At 47.7% G+C, this 16573-nt stretch overlaps 1 protein-coding gene and 1 long non-coding RNA gene across 2 annotated transcripts in view; one reads left to right on the forward strand and one right to left on the reverse strand.

Annotated features, from left to right (window-relative positions):
- Positions 1–9010: 9010 nt before the first annotated feature.
- On the reverse strand, positions 9011–14361 carry LOC118166995. The gene is made up of 2 exons (XR_004750860.1): positions 14189–14361; positions 9011–11824 (listed from the first exon to the last, which is right to left on the reverse strand). It is a non-coding gene; the product is annotated as an uncharacterized LOC118166995 (long non-coding RNA).
- Positions 14362–14409: 48 nt separating this feature from the next.
- The window catches only part of PITX2 (paired like homeodomain 2), an 11529-nt gene continuing 9365 nt past the window's right edge, over positions 14410–16573 (forward strand). Inside the window, exon 1 of the mRNA XM_035326172.1 lies at positions 14410–14545. The gene's annotated coding sequence lies outside the window, so the exon portion shown is untranslated. The remainder of the gene's footprint in view (positions 14546–16573) is intronic.

The raw sequence follows: 16573 nt of genomic DNA on the forward strand, positions 1-16573 counted from the left end.
AGCAGCCTTAAAAATCATCACAGACAATGATACTTCATCACAGAGCATACTTGCTGGCCTTACTGACTGATAAGAACGTCATGGTGTTCTCTGTGACAAGAAGCACAGAGAAGAACACATCTCAAGATTCTTTAGTCTTCAGTTCTGTATGTTGGAAATTACAGAACAGAAAGCATGAACTGTCCTTATTGTAAATACTTATTTATTGTCTCAGTGAAAACTAGGTTTACCATTACAATTTGAGTGGGTTTTCCTTGTGTTCTCCCCTCCAAGGATGCCAGTTACTTTCTGGTCAAAACTGCTCTATCCAAAGCATTGAGAACCCTAAAAAGGGGTTTGCCTTTGTAAATACACCCTGTGAACATGTGCGTATTTCTGTTTTGTACCTTCTGCCAAACCTGATAACCGTACAGCTTACATCCCAGGACATGCTCAAACCAAAAGCGGGTAGTGGGATTTTATATAATACTCAGATAGTATACAATAAAGCCAAGTTCTCAGTTTCACGTGCAAGTCCACAGGAGATTCTCAGATCAAATGTGTTTTAAAGTATCTGTTTATACCCTAAAGAAATCTTAAGTTATGTGTACTTAACACTTACCATAGGGAAAGTTAGATAAAAATGCATGCTTACTGGGATACTATAAGAGCAACTATTCAGTAGAGAGACTTTTAATACAGTTAAGTATTATACACACTACTGTGAAATGTTAAGGTGCGTGCATACAGCAATAAAACAATGCCAAAAAAAACATTCAGAAGGAAATGCACAGGTAACAAGATGTTAAACTGCACAGTTTGGACAAGGTCCATTTTAAATTGCAGTAAATTTTGATGAGATCAAAATTCAAAATCAAAACCATTTTTCAAATGAAGGCCCAGTAATTTGCTTTTTTTTTTTCCTCCCCTCTTAATTCCCCTAGTATTCTTGGCTGCAAAAACACTCTCATGGCCAAAAGACAGACTGCAAACCAGAAATCAAATTATAAATATGCCTGCGTGGATACCAGATTAAAGGAACTGCACTCTTTTGGTGTGAATTACCTAGAGTAGCATGCATCCTCATTTTATGTTCGGTCTGAATGCCTCTAATAGCCTACATTGGAACTTTTTTTTTTTCCCCTTCAGGGATCTTAACACATTTTAAGCAGATGTATCATCAAATGTATTACATGCCAATCTGTTTATCATTAAAATGAAAAATCAATATGTCTGATTCGAGCGTAAACAAGAGTTGAATGTTCAAGCTGTCATTGAAGATGACATATAATTATAGAATATGATTTGTACTTGGCAAATCATTATTTCCTGAAAAGGGCAACAGACAGTAGCAACAAACTTTTCACAGCAACTTAGTACAGTGCCACTTATAGCCAGGGAATTAGTTTTATGTATGCAAAAAGATACCTATGCAGCCAAAAGAGGCAATAAGCAAACAATCACTGTTAAATTTAATCATTATGTTTAGCTGATGAGAGAACATGTAGCTTTATGTTACTGGGCTGAGTCCAGATTTTTATTTAAAACAGAAGTACTGAAAATAAGAACTTCAAAAAAATACTAGAGGGTTTCTGTTCTGGACCATTAATTTTTCAGTCAAATCAAACTATCATTTAATTGAATCCTGATGCTAGAACTTGGATTCTACATGAAAAACTTGAAACTAAAGCACATAGAATAATTTGTTATGTTGAGCTATTCATCCCAATATGTCAAGAAAAAAAAAAAATACAAACTCACAATAAAGTTAGCCTACTTTTTGTGATGACACAGAACTAATAACAAAAGGAAACAAACCTTTGTCCTGGCCAAGAAACCAAGCCATTAACTACCATTTCCTTCTAGCTGATAATTATTTTTAAAAACACATGCTTGCAAAATGAAAGAGAATACTCTGTGAGAACACAACATCTCTTGATACTCATAAAATTTGCCTGAAAAGCCAAGGACTTTCAAAGAAAACTAGGAATTCGGCATCTTCTATGAGCCAGTACAAAACACTTGGCTTTCACAAGTAGCAAAGAACAATCTCTGAATGAGGAAAACTATCTTTAAAACTGCATCACATCAATTATTCAGATACTCTAGGGAGGGGGAGAGGGGTCATTTCACTTCTCTTATAGGTATCAAATTGGGAGTATGGCAGGGAATTCTGCTTCAGAAAAGAGAATGGGAATCCTCCTCTGATTTTGAATCATGACTTACACAAGCCTCCAAACCTGGCATTTGGGGGTCTTCAATTAATATTTTTCTCCACTTTGCGTCTCATCATCCTATTCTCCCACTCTGCTAGCTCACTAGAGCGAACAGCATCTGCAGAACAAAGGAGGAAAGTCCCTCCATTTTTACTAGAAGCAATCATTCAGCTAACCAGCTGTGAACTTTTCAAGCAGACAAGAACATGCTGGAAGTATATGGCAGCCTTCAGCTATGGGATCTTAAAGTGTCCTGGTTCTGAACAACAATTGACAGCTTCTGTCGGCACATGAATCAAAGAAGCTCTGTCTTGGTGCACCAGAAATGATCCAAGACTTCAAACAACAATGATAAGAGTATGCTCACTTAATAAATATTAATAGAAATCTAGAAGTCCCCATTGAATCTTCCTAATATGGGTCACATACACTAGGGCAAAAGGAAAGTGGGTGTGGAAGTAGGGTGGGAGGAGATCAGTGTTCTAACCATGATCTTGCATTTTTGCCTCCAAGTCACATTCTTCTCCGATTACAGAGTTCAGTCTCTATTAAATGTATATATATATAGCAGATAGAAGAAAGCATTAGCTTCCAGGATTGCAAAGTAAAAGTAGTGCTGTTATCCCAGTCATCTGAGTAGAAAGAGTAAATTTTATAGTTGTGCCCTCCCACCACATCTTTATTTTATTGACACTAGTAGGAGCACCAAACACGTAGCACAGCTGCAGATTGTATTGGATTTTGACTCTTTTAGACTTATTCTTATTGCTACATGTCATTCCTTCCCATCAGGTCAGGTTGCGTGCAGAACTGAAGGGTACATTTTAATATTACATGTGCTTTTAAAAAAACACCCAAAGATGCAGCAGCCTCCAGATACCCAATTGATGTTTTAGCTTGCACATCAAACAAAATGATTTTCAAACTGTGGGTTGAATTAGCAGTTTATCAGTTCCTTTTATTCAAAAAGAATATGCAGACATATTTTAATCTCAAAAAAAAAATATTTGCAAAATACTTGGAATTGAATCTATTGTATAATACTCTTAATAAACATAACAACTCAATGATTTGAAATGCTAAGCTTTGCTAAATATCTTTTAAAAATGCTAGCCCGATAACATAAGCTTAAAATTCCATAATATACTAAAATTCAGATTTATATTGCCTTAAAAAAAAAAAAAAAAAAATCACGTTACTTCTAAAACTAAGCCTGTCTAACCTTTATGAAGGGAACAGAGAGGAGCTCAACATATTTAAGGAAAGGATATAACAAGAAGAGATAAAGCAAATGAATTGTTTCCAGTTACAAATTAATTTACACCTACTCAAAGTATTAACGCTGTTAGATGAGAAATATTACAATCTGAATGAACTCAGTTTAGTATTAGAGGCCTTAATAATACAGGCAGAACAGAGATGCAAAAAAGAAAAGTACATTTGCCTTCCTTTCTTGCAACAACAACAGAAAATATCAGGTAAAACGGAGCGCCATTGTACTAAAGAGCAGAAATAAAAACATCCTAAAAAACACTGGTGCCACTTTCCCTTGAAAACTTTATGCCACCTAGAGAGCTAATGAAATAACATAAGAGCAGAAACTTGGTGTCTCAGTTATACACAGAAGTTGCCAAACCTAGCGGTAAGGGAGGTCTTGAGCCTATAGAGAAGCACAAGTTTTAAGCACAGCAGAAATGCACTTAGCTAAGAACAGCCTACAGGTTTTTACCTACTACATCTTCCATAGATAAAATCTTGTTGACAATAGGCTAACCCAGTCGAGTCCATGTACACATAGTGCATCCTAATTCCCCTTTCATCACATTAGCTATCCAGAAGACGCAGTTACCATCCCACCAGCAAAAACGCTCTAGTCTCCCCTAGTTCGCACAATGCAGCTATTAGGAGACATGAACTACCTTGGCCATCCACACAAAAATGTCAGCTTTGAGAGAGAGGCAGGGTGAGACATCAGCACTATTAATTATAATATCCACAGTATAACTTCTTCAACTGAGCTACTTAAAGTTATTTTCTGGTTATAAACTCAAAACCTTGTTCTGCTTGTTACTAGGATGTGCAAGAAACTAAACTTTACCTCAAGGGGAAAAGAAGAAACGTCCAGGAAACATCAAATCCCTCAGGAGTATCAGATCTTCCAGGTAAATATCTATGCACCCTTACCTATGCACCCTCTCACTAGCCTTTAGGATATGAAAGAGAAGGAAAAAGCAGAGAACGCTAATCACTAACAACAAATATAGATAGACAGATATAGGGGTAGAACAGAGCCTGTTTAAGCCCTCAGCTCCTCAAAATTAAGAAATTCTCATCCCCCCCAACAAAAATAGTCCTCTCAGAGCTGGTATTTAAAGATCCAACAACTGACTGGGTCAGCAGGTGTTAGGAGTTACAGAAATGGTGCTGTTGATTACTGATGGGTGTATTTTCCTCTATTACTTACAGTTCCCTTAAACTGCTTGTTGCAAGACCATTATTTTTGGTTGTGTGTAAAAATACTAATTTTTAAGCAAGAACACAATGTGTTTGTGTGCTAAAAGAGCATTCTAAGAGGAAAAAAAGTCAACCTTTGATAAGCCTGACTTTTATCAGAAGAAGACAAAGGGCAAAGTATTTTTCCTATGTTAAAAAATTATACATAAATAAAAATGTGTCAAATCTTGAGAAGTTTCGGCATATCAACATTTTTTAAATAAGACCTAGCATTTTGGGGGAGGTCTGGTTCTGCACTGGGGTGAGAGTTCCATAGGAAAATACATCAGGCTAAATTCTAATCCTCATAGAAACTATGTGTAAACATTGCCCAAATGGGAAGCTGGAGTAGATGTGTGAGACCCGGAGTCTGGAGAGCTGGTGTGGGAGAGAGAGACCAGAGAGACAAGGAAAGAGGCTCAGAAAGCGAGTCCTCTGGCAGGACACTGGGACAGGAAGATCATAATCAACTCTGCAGTTCATCCTTCTAAGTCAAGCACAAAAAAAACTTAAGGAATGCTTAAATGACCTAAATACTCCTTCCTTTTATATCTTCGTATCATCTGCAAATACAGGATTACTTACTGTTTGTACCATAGCTCAGCAGGCGTGACAAGCAGTCCCGAAGTGGAACGCTTTGTGTTTCGTTGTGCTTCAGGAGATTAGGAAAAATGCACAGGCAGGTTTCCTAAAGAAACAGCCTGACATTTGATACAGACTGGGCAGGTACTGCCTCTGCTGCACATAAGCTGACATTGCTGGGCCTTTTCGGGTACCGGGAAGAGCCAGAGTTTGGCAGACGGCGATGCTGCTGTGTATCACACCCATTTCTCTGCTCACTGCCACTCTTTCAGCCTGCCCAGTCACTACTGAGCTGCCTACCTGCTTGTTCCCAGGAAAACTTCTGCCATGGCAGCAGCTGCAGTTCCTACTTTAGTATCTGGAAATCTTTTTTCCTCTCACCCTCTTGTCTATAAAGTGCCAAGAAGGAGCCCAGCTGTTCAGCATTTCATTGCTGATTTCTTTGGGAAGGTCTGGAGAAGCCACAAGTGGGCTGCCTTCCTTTTTCATGGGAGAAGAGGAGCCTTTTTAAATGAAAAAAAAAAAATGCAACTTGAGACTTTTTTTTTTTTTTCTCTCTCACCCTGTGTGAACTGAAGAATCTCAGAATCTTCACACTCACCATATCTTGAGGCTCTCTCTGCCCTCTTGCAGGTCTCAGAGCAGCAGAGGGAGTGCCTCAGTGTCTCTGCCTATTACTCATCGCACAGCTTTACATAAGGAGAAGTCTATATTTCAGGCTTCCCATCTCTTTGCAGAGACAGTGCAGTCTGCTACTGAGCGTACTCAGAAGAGATCTTATCGTGCCTTTTAAAAGGATTTTTTCCCCAGACCAAGCAAAGTGGGAGTGGCCAGTGTCATCTATATTCATGCCATGTTTTATAGCTCAAACATCAGATTGCTCCTGCTGTAACTCAGTTTGTAAAGAGTGTTTGGGGGGAATGAAAACAAAGCAAAAAAAAAAAAGTTATTTTTTTCACTGCTTGTAGATCAAAAGGCTTACATGCTGTACTTTTACCACAAAGCAAATGTTTGTGCTATGTAAACTCCCAACAACTGAGATTATAATGAAAGCACTAACAGACATTTTTATTGACCTACAGCTCACTTATAATCACAGGTATGTTCAGTAGCTTTTAAAATCCAAGAGGACAGAAATAACTTCCTGGCTGTTCTTACTACACAATGTTTTCTGAGCCTCCCTGCTTTAATTTGGGCTTTCATTTCATGGCGAGGTGGTTGCCACAAAGTATTCATCGCCCCTGTGTTCCCAGTGCTCTGAGGCAAAAAGGAAAATAAATTAAAGTCAAATGGGCTGTGTGAAAATGTTTGGCCTCAGAAATCAGGAGGGGAAACAATAACCAGAATCAGCTATAGCTGCCCAGGAGCAGGCAGAGACAGAGAAATCAGCTGCAGAAAGATCTACTTATGACCCCTGCAATTTTTGTCTGCCAAATTTAAAAGGCCTCTTTCTTTTCTCCCCAAAGGGTACATGGGGAATATGGTCATTTAAGGAGCACAGCACTAAACACAGGAAGGCAACATGACTCTTATCCCCAGAAATGGTGGCATGAGTAAACCCAGTCCAGGATGGGAAAAGCCTGCAAAATATGGCCAGTAGACAGCAGACGGAAAAAGTGAGATACGCCCGTGTGGAAAGAGTTCAGTCGTGAGATCGATGGCTGCAGTTACTGCGAGCGACTCCATAAACACACATTCCACGATAATCCACGGAGCATAGTTAGTTACGGTCGGCGGACTGGGGATGGCCTGGCTGAGTGGAGAAGTGTTTTACATGGCAGGCTGTCTTCACAAGGCTGCACCGATACCGCCAGCAAACACAGCGGGAAAAGAGCGGGTTACGCCGTAATGGACCATAGTGGACCTCACGTGTGCTCAGGAGGGCAGGGTAATACAGGCAGCACCAGCGGGCACCTCACTGTCCTGGGAGGCAAGGCTCCTGAAGGGAGAGAAACCTGCTCAGGGGTTCTCCTTTTCCCCTTCCTTGCCTACTCGAGTGGTTTGGACACACCAAATGTTTGGGTCGTGGGGTTTTGTTGTTGTTGTTGTTTGGTTTGTTTTTCTCCATGCTTGCCAAAAAGGAGCACTAAAAACCCTTTATCTGTCCTCTTCAAGTCAGTGTCTTTTTGCATGGAGGAAATGAAGACACTCCTATAGTCTACCTATAAACTTGTCTTTCAGTTTATGGCTTGGGCGTTTTGCTGGTGGCTTTTTTGATTTTCTTTTTTTCTTTTTTCTTTTTTTTAAACCAGGATATCTTTCCAACTTTGCCCTTCATTTTATTATACCTACATTCTGTTTCCAAACACATTTTGATAAGCTGTCCAAACATGCCTAAAAGTATGGCTTTATGTGATTGCCACAATGTCATCAGGAGCCATTTTATCTAACCTACCATGTTAAGCTAACCATAAATTTGAATAACAGATCACATCATAAATTCCATCAGAACAAATATTTTTCTAAAAGCATTTAACATTTTCTCTGATGGGGGATGCCAGAACGGCTTCATAAAAAAGTAGTAAAAGGGGAAGGAAAAAAAAAAAATGAAGCAGTGTTGAACTGGTGAAGAAAATTTACCACTATGTTTCCAAGCGAAACACTCCTAAAAAGCGCTGTCTAATAAGGAGCCAGCTCTTTGACACGCTACGTTACAGCGAGTAAGCGGGCTTGGCCGAGCTCCCAGACAGAGAACAACCCTCTGGATGCCACCACATTTGCCCTTACATGAGCAATTTCCCCAATCACGGCTTAATATTTTAACCTTTTGGGGGCACTTTGGGGAAGGCCAAGACACTGGGCCAGGCCAGTGCTGGGTGCTGCTCTTCTCTGTCACACCCAGCAGGAAACAATGTTCAGCGCTGGCATGCCCGCACCCATTTCCCCATGAGGAGGCACGGTGGTGGCGGTAGCAGCAAGGTGCTGGCAGTGGCGCCATGGTGGCGGCAGAATTGCCAGGCAGCTGCCCGTGAGGCGGCCGTGAGGCGACCCGGGCCGGTCACAGCTGGCTCCAGACGGGCAGTGGGACCTGGCCACTGTGCTCCAAAATCTTTTGCTCTGATACTTCAGAATTTCTCAGATGTACACATCACACCTTTCCAAACATTTTTTACCAAGAAAAGATTGCAGCCATGGGGTGGGAGATGGCCTCCGTGGTAAATGGGGACTACATGCTCCTGAGAGACTGCAGCCATATTGTGACAGGGACAGCCCTGAGGGCCTGTGGTGACCCACACTGTGACAGGGACACCCCTGAGGGTCTGTGGTGACCCACACCAGGCAGGGACACCCCAAAGAGACTGTGTCTGGGAGGCGACCCACACATTGTCTTTCCCCATCACAGCCCCAAAATGGCTTTCAAGGAAGCCCGGTGCCATTTCCCTCATGGATGTGCCATCTTGACAGTGCGGGTGGCCGCATCCATGCCACACCGCCTATCACCTTCCAGCACAGGGAGTGTTTTGGCAGAAAAGGGTGTGCAACCTGAAATGTCACCTTTCTCCCTCTGTGGCTGGTGGGGGGTGAAGCAGGGGAAGGGAACATGACCACAGACAGAGAAGACCCTCAATACTTTATAGTATGTGGTTTAAGCTGCAGTTGGAGCACTAATGCAGTGATCTCATCAGTGACCAAGGCTAAGCTCGAGGTGGTTGTTTTATAAGGAGAGTTTCTACTACTTTTGCTAAGGGAAAAAAAAAAAAAAAAAAAAAAAAAAAGCTTAACTCTCTTAGCAAATCAACTCATTTTTGAGAATTTTATTTTGATGTTATTTGGTCGGGCTTGTCTGACTCTTCAGTGAGAAATTGTGTGTGGGGAGAAGAGATCTGTGGTGAGGGATGGAAGATTTCTGACATATTCTTCAGCCCCAAGTCATTTTACCCAAAAACCATAGACTAGTGGTAACTTGAAAGTGTTGGAAAGTAGAAAGAAGAGAAAATTATTTTCTGTGAGGGACAACGTGAAATCAGGTGGATACTTACTGTGCACATCTGCCTTTATGGCCATAGCAACATACGATTCAGCAGACACCAAAGACCACAAACAGACTGGACACAGATCATCACATTGGATGAACACAAAACTGTATGAGAGGAGAGCAAGGTGTAAATGATGCATATATACCTCATCTTCTTCAATATGCTTCTTCATAGTTACTTCACACCCAACAAACAAAATAAAAGTAAGAAGAAATACTCTCTTTTGTAACAAGAGATGATTTGGGATCATCATTTTCCCTCTTCTCTTTCAGAAGCATTTACAGGCCACAGCCAGGTACCACACACGAACACTTTAGGCTGAACATTTTACAGCTTGAGGGATGGAATGGCACCAAAAAAAAGCAACCAAAGTACAGGAGAAGCGGTTATGTGACAAGGGTGACAGAGGCTCTCTGAAGAGGGTGAGCACAAATACTGCAAGCACTCACAGCATGAGGAATGAGTCCCTGCACGCCGTGGAAGACAGAAGGTGTGACATCTGCATGCTTTCCAGACAAGAGCAAGAGAGAGGCCGGTAAGCTGGGACACTCCAACAGTAGCAGCACTGTTGCGCTATACCTGTTTTTTGAAAAATGTGACATCCCCTTCAGCCTACACCTGCAGCGCTTAGCAGAAGGTCTAATTTTACCAAGTGTGGATCAAAATGAATTTAGCAACTACAGAGAGATCCCAGGTTTCTGTAAGCTTTGGAAGAGATGTTCAAAGCAGCATAGAAAGTCATGTCAAAAAACTCTAAGTGGCACCCCTTCTAGGGTTTCTCTGCTAAGCTCCCAAATCCCCCAAATTTGGATCCAGCTCCTATAAAATAACAAGAAGTAGTTTCATTCATTCCCTGGGCTACAACATGACACTATTGACAAGGAAGTCCAGTGACAGTATTGCAGAGTCAGACACGTAGAGAGCAGACAGACATGTTAAGTATACTGTGCTGGACACGGGATATGAGCAAGCTATGGGCTGAAAAGTCCTGTCACAAATGACTGAAGCCATACAATGAGGCTTGAAAACTAGTGCTAGGCCGCCTAATCCTTATTGATAAGTGTTGCCACCGAACAAACCAGACTTCGAGGAGCTGAGGCTCAACAGAGAGTGTAAGGCTTGGGTCTAACCAGACAATTCTGGTTGCCATAGCTCAGCAGCTGACCCACTGGAGACACACACCGACGGGTGGCACACACCGACAACAGGGAAGTTACCAGCCCTGCTCAGAGGGGAGACATGAACTGGTTGGACTGGCATTTGCTGAGAAAGGACAATGCCCCAACAAAACTAACAAGGCTAGCCAAAACATTAAACAAAAGCCTGCTGAGCATTCGCAGCCTGGGTCTAGATGCTGCTGTGGGGTAGACAGAATGAGAGAGGCCAAGGTAGGTGCTAATCCCATCCCACAGCTTCTTTACACTGAAATAAAAAGCAAACACATATATAACAAAAAAAAAAAAAAAAAAAAAAAAAAAAAGAGGAAGGGAGGAGGGAGGGGGAAGATACCCAGAAAAGATGGTTTGTATTGTCCTAGAGAAACAGCAGCCAGAGCAGGAAGAAGAAGGAATGTTCCTGTGTGTGCACACCATGTGGGACAAAGGCAGCAAGGCAGCATATTTCTCTCCAGCCCTGCCGAAGAGCCCTGCTGACATCTGTCAGCGCTGTATGTCTGCGTACAAGCAACACTGAGGAGCACGATGCTCGTTCGACGTGCCGTCGGTAACAGGTTTTTCGTGTTGATTCCCTCATCCCAGCCGTCCTTTTGGCTCCCGTCCTCAAGCCCTATACATGCAGTTTCGGTGATACCCCCTGCAGACAAGTGGCAGGCTCGCGTGTGACACGCACACGCACCCCTTGTCCTGACCTCTCCCTCTTTTTAGTCCTCACCCCTCTGCATCCGACCTGCTGCCTGCAGCCCGGGGGGACGGGTGCTCCCCTCTCCGCACCCCTGGGACCCCGCACCCTTGGGACCCCGGCTCGGGGCTGCGGGGGAAGGGGGCGACGGATGCAAGGCTGCGATGGCAGCGGTGGCAGCGGGAGGCAAGAGGAGTTTCTGAATGGTTAAAAAAAGTTCTCGGTGAGCAAACTGTGCTGCTGTCAAAGATTCTCCCCCCGCACACACACCACCCCCCTTCTTCTTCCCTTCCCTCCCCCCTCTCCGTTTTTATTTTTAAGGCAGTTGATGCGGTAATTAAGAATTTGGTGAGCGCCCGGTCAGGTCACCTCGTTTCTCAGATCAGAGCCCCATCAGAAATTCTTTCAAGTGTCCTTCTGCGTCGCCAAAGATGACAACAGCAAATCAATAAGCGCTTGAAATGAAAGGGGCTGGCGGCTAGCCCCCGAGGCTACAGATTTTCGCACCGCCGCTCTTTCTATTTTTTTTTTTCTTCCCTGAACTTCTCTCGCCTTCGCACTGCCTCTCGCCGAGGAGCTGCCTTTTCTTGCTGGTCTCATGCCGGAGGTAAGCTCTCTGCTCGCAGATCTGTCGCCGTGCTGCTGCCACCCGGGGACACGTCCCCGGAGCAGGGGCGCCGAGCAGCCCTCCGGTGCTGGCGCTGCCTCTTCTTCCCTCTCCTTCGGGAAAAAAAATAATACAAATAATATATATAATAACGGGAGAGGGGCGAGGGATCGAAGCGAGGACACATAAACACAGGACTCGCGGTGCGGAGCTTGGGGTGCTGCGTGTTAACGGGGATCGCCCCGCTCCGGTTCGCACCCCGTCCTCGCTCCCGATGCGCCCCGGTTTAAGCAGCCTGCTAACGATCGACAGCAAAACCCGGGACCTTTTAATTAGGAGACTCATTAGGGACTCAATACGGACGTTTATATGTTCCTTTAGCTCAAGTGGTTAAGCGCCGATTTCGAAACGATTATAAAATCCGCGAGGCACGGTCTTTTTAATTTATATGCAAATCGGTGGGTCCTCATGAAACGCTTAATTTTTTAACAATTATCGTAGCGGGGCGTCGGGATCAGCCGTCCGGTCGAGCGGGTCGGAAACCAGATCTGGGCAGGGAGAAAATATTCGGGCAGCCCGACAGATCAATAATGTCTGAGCGTGTTAAACACGGCGAGTTATAGGTATTTACATACTCCTCTGCTGTCAGATAAGGAGCTCGGAGGGGTGGGAGGGGAGGCTGAGGGGGGCAGAGGGAAAGGACTGATGGCGAGGGCTACGATCACCATGCGGGAATGAAGAAAGTAACTGGTGGGGAACTGCCCCGGCACGCACTTCCCAGGATAACTCCCTTGTCCTCCGCTCCCTCGGCCGCTGGAAGATGCCGAGGGATGCCTGAAACGCGGCGCTCCGGCCGGGCAGCGCCTGCCTGCTTTTGGTGGGTGGCCCGTTTCTTTCTTTCTTTCTTTCTTTCTTTCTTTTTTCTTTATTTTATTCCCTTCCCTTTCCCCCGTCCCCGGGCAAAACCCCTCGGCGGCTGCCTACCGGGCGGGCCGGGCAGGACGGAGGGAGGCCGGGGAAGCAGGGAGGCCGGAGCGGGTGCCAGCCCCTCGGGGGTGTCGAGGCCAGGGGGGCCGGGCTCTAAATACCGGCACCGCGGCCTCTGCTCGGCCGGCCGACTGCGATCACATTTATCGCTTCGACAGAAGGGGGGAGGAAAATGGAAATCCGGGTATTAAGTCGGCTCCGCGGTTTCCAACCACCCTGGACCCCCTCTTCCACGGCAGCATGGCTAATGTATTCCCCGGTGACTCCGGGCATTAATTAGTTGTTTAATAGGAGTATGACTAAAAATGTAAAAGAAGGATTAGGAGCGTGGAACGTATGTCCAGCTCCTTCCACACGCTCTTGGAGGCAATGAAAATCCCCCCCCGGCTGATGTTTTCTCCGGGAGCCATTTGCATTTCCCACCAGCTGCTCACTTCGGCTCCGCGGGCGCGCAGCGGGGCGGGGGGCGATGCGCCCCGAGGGGGCTGCGCACCCGCGCAAGTCGTTGCCAATTCCCGGGAACAGCCCGGCAAGAGCCGGGAATGCCGCCCGCTCCCTCGCCTTCTGCAGAAAGCGCCGGGAAAATGGATTTGGCTCGGCAGAGCGGCCCCAAGGACAGAAACGCGGGCAGCCAAGGACACGCTTAATTCATTTATTTCCTCCCCCCCACCCCCGAAAACTCCCGTTTCACGTTTGCGCGGCCGGCGAGGGAAGCCCAAAGCCTCCGCTCCTCCTGGTGTGTAAAATCGCTCTGCCCTTCCCGGAGGGAGCCGGCGGCGAGGCTCGGCCTCCCGGAGCCCCCTCGGGCAGCCTCCACGCTCCTGCCCCTGCCCAGCGGCAGCTCCTAGCCACCCCCGGCCGGGAGGAGTTCAAACGGATCAGGTGCAGCCTCCGAACTGGGAAAGCTCCTGATTTCTTTATTTTCCTTTTCCCCCTTTTTTTCCTTTTTTTTTTTTTTCATTTTTATCCTTTTTTTCCTTATTTTTTTCTCGGTGGTCCCTCTAGAAACAAAACCCGCTGAAAGCGCTGCGGGAGAAGCGATCGCTCCGCTCGGCTCTCAGCGAACACCCCCGACTTCGTTAGGTTGGGAGGCATCGGAAGCGGCACGGAAACGAAATCGGCTTCCTCCCCGGAGCAAAGTCGGTGTCGTTTTGGGGGGCAGAGGGGGAGAGAAGCAGCCGTGGCTTTTTTCTCGCTGGCGTCCGTAAACGAGGCTCGGCGAAAGGCGCGGAGCAGCGGCGGGACTGCGGTTCTGCGCTGAGCGAGCGTGTACGGCCGACGCCCCGGGAGGTAAAAATAACTTAAAATATAAAAAAAAAAAAAAAAAAGTAAGAAATATTAAAAGAAAAGGGGGAAGCGTGGGGCACCTCGAGACCTCGTCCTCGCACACCTGGAGCCAGGACGGCGGCGGCCGGGGAGGCTTTGCCCGCAGTGATTTGTGCCCCCAGGCGAGGGGGGGCGCGGGGATCCCCGCGGCCGTCCTCGCTCACCTCGCGTCTCCTCTGCCCACCGAGCCCTGCTCCTGCCGCTGCTCCGCCGCCTCCTAGCCTTCCTCCTCCTCCTCCTCCTCCTCCTCCTCCTCCTGCCTCCTTCACCCTGCGCGCCCCGCGCAGCGCCGCGCAGCCGGGCCTCGCCGCGGGGGAGGCTGGCGGCCTCGGAGGAGGCTCCGTGACGTCAGGCCGGGGGCGGGGCGGGGGCCGGGGCCGGAGGGAGGCCGGGGAGGGAGGCCGGGAGGAGGCAGGGAGGCGGCGGAGGCTCCGCGGCCCCGCAGCCCAGCGCAGGAGCCCGGCGCGGCCCCGCCGCCCCCCCGGCAGCACCGGCACCAGCAGCGGAGCGAGGCCGGCCCGGTGAGTGAAGGGGGGATAAGGGGGGCAGAGGGGACGGCTGCTCGTCCCCGGAGGCTGCCCGGGCTCGGGGGGTAGCAGCCGGCCCTCTCGAGCCTGATTTTGGCTTTTTACCCCGCTCCGTCGTGCCGCTTTACCCCGGCGAGGAGACGGGTCCCCGCCGTGCCACGGCCTCCTCTGGTGGGGCGGGCAGCGGACAGCCGGCCCCGCCGCGCAGAGCCCCAAAGGGCGGCCCCGGGAGGGCTCAGGGGGGCTCTGGGCCCGGGATCGCCCCCGGGGAGCGGCGGGGCCCGGCTGCGGAGCGGGGAGGGTCCGCACGGAGCCGAACCCCCCGGGCAAAGCCCTGCGCCGAAATCACCGGCCTCGTTATTTCGGGCGCCGCTGAGATATTTGCCGGTGGTGCTCGGCGTGTGTTGCGTTTTTATTGATTTGTTTTCCTCAAAAGTATAGAGAAATGTATAAAAGGAGGGGGGGGGGGGGGGAGAAGAAAATTTAAAAAAAAGGAAAGAAATCTCGTGCGTCACGGCTTTATTGTTCGCGTCCTGCAGTTTTTATAGTGGCGGGGCTGCGAGCAGGTTGTTCCTGAGCGTAGCCGGCCCAGCAAAAAGGGAAAGGGGGAAAGGAAGGGGAATGGGAAAGCAATGGGAAAGGAAAGGGAAAGGAATGGAAAATGAAGGGGAAACGGAAAGGAAAGAGAAAAGAAATGGGAAAAGAAAAGAAATTGGAAAGGAATGGAAAAATGAAAGGGAAAGGAATAGGAACGGGAAGGGAAAGGAAAAGGAATAGGAACGGGAAGGGAAAGGAAAAGGAATAGGAACGGGAAGGGAAAGGAAAAGGAATAGGAAAGGGAAATGAAAGCTTGCTCGGTGTGTGCGCTCGCTGGGGCTGCGAGTGTAGGGCTGCCGAAACATTGAATTGTGAGCGGGGAGCACACGAAGAAATGGAAAGGCAGGCGGCGAGCGGAGCCGCTTTTATTTGAGGCGCCGGGCAGGAGACAATAGGAAAATGTTTCCCGCTCCTCCTGGCCCGCTCTGCGCTGCGTTTTCCAAATGTAAAGAATAATAATAATAATAATAATAATAATAAAATAAAACTCAAATAAAGGGGGCCTGGAGGTGAGGCCGGAGCGGGCGGTGGCAGTGGGGCCGGGCAGGGCTGTGCCCTGTGGGGGACATCGGAGGGCTTTGCTCCAGGGGACCTGGGAGTTTTGTAGGGCGGCAGGGAGCCGTGGCCGTCCCGCAGCAGGGGCGGGCGGCGCTTTTTTCACCGCTGTCCCAAATAAATCGGGCGCGGCTCCTGCGCTAGGCCCGGCTGCCGGGGGAGCCGAGCTGCTCCCAGGCCGCGGGTAGAAACGCTGTGTCATATCGGGGCTCTCGGGACTCCCCGTTTTCCGCCCCTTTCCTTCCTTTTTTTCGTTGCTTACTATTTTTCCCCGTCTCCCCCACCCCCGTGTGCCGCCCGGGGCCGCTCGCGTGGCCGGGCAGCAGCGCGCCCGCTTCACCCGTCGGTAAGGAGGCGAAGAAGGAGGCTCGCCGAAATGATGGTGCCATGCAAATTTCCCCCGAAATTACCATAAGTAAACATTTGAAGCCTGGGCTAATAAAATCCCATCTGTGTTACTTCATATCGAGTTAGTAGGGAGCTGCGATAATGAATTTTGTAATATCTCCCGAACAGACATCTCAATCAGGCGCTAATCCCGTGATTTTACTACCCAGCCTCGCCGGCCGGGGCAGGCACGGAGCCTCCGCGGCCGCGCATCTTCCTCCGGCCACAGAGCCCCGCCGGTACCCTCGCCAGGGCCAGGGCTCCCCGGGCTGGGGGGCTGGCGACCCTCCTCCGCCTCCCCAAAAAGTCAGGGGTGGAGGTAGGGAGGCCGAGGCTGCTTCCCAGCAGGGAGAGGCCGCTCGGGAGATGCGCGGGTCGCGCTGTGAGGCATCTCCTGAGCAGCTGGGCTTCTTTATTACTGCTTCTACCACTATAATTATTATTATCGTTGTTATTATTATCGTTGTTATTATTATCGTTGTT

Source organism: Oxyura jamaicensis, chromosome 4 (genome assembly GCF_011077185.1).
Source record: "Oxyura jamaicensis isolate SHBP4307 breed ruddy duck chromosome 4, BPBGC_Ojam_1.0, whole genome shotgun sequence".
Taxonomy (NCBI): Eukaryota; Metazoa; Chordata; class Aves; order Anseriformes; family Anatidae; genus Oxyura; species Oxyura jamaicensis.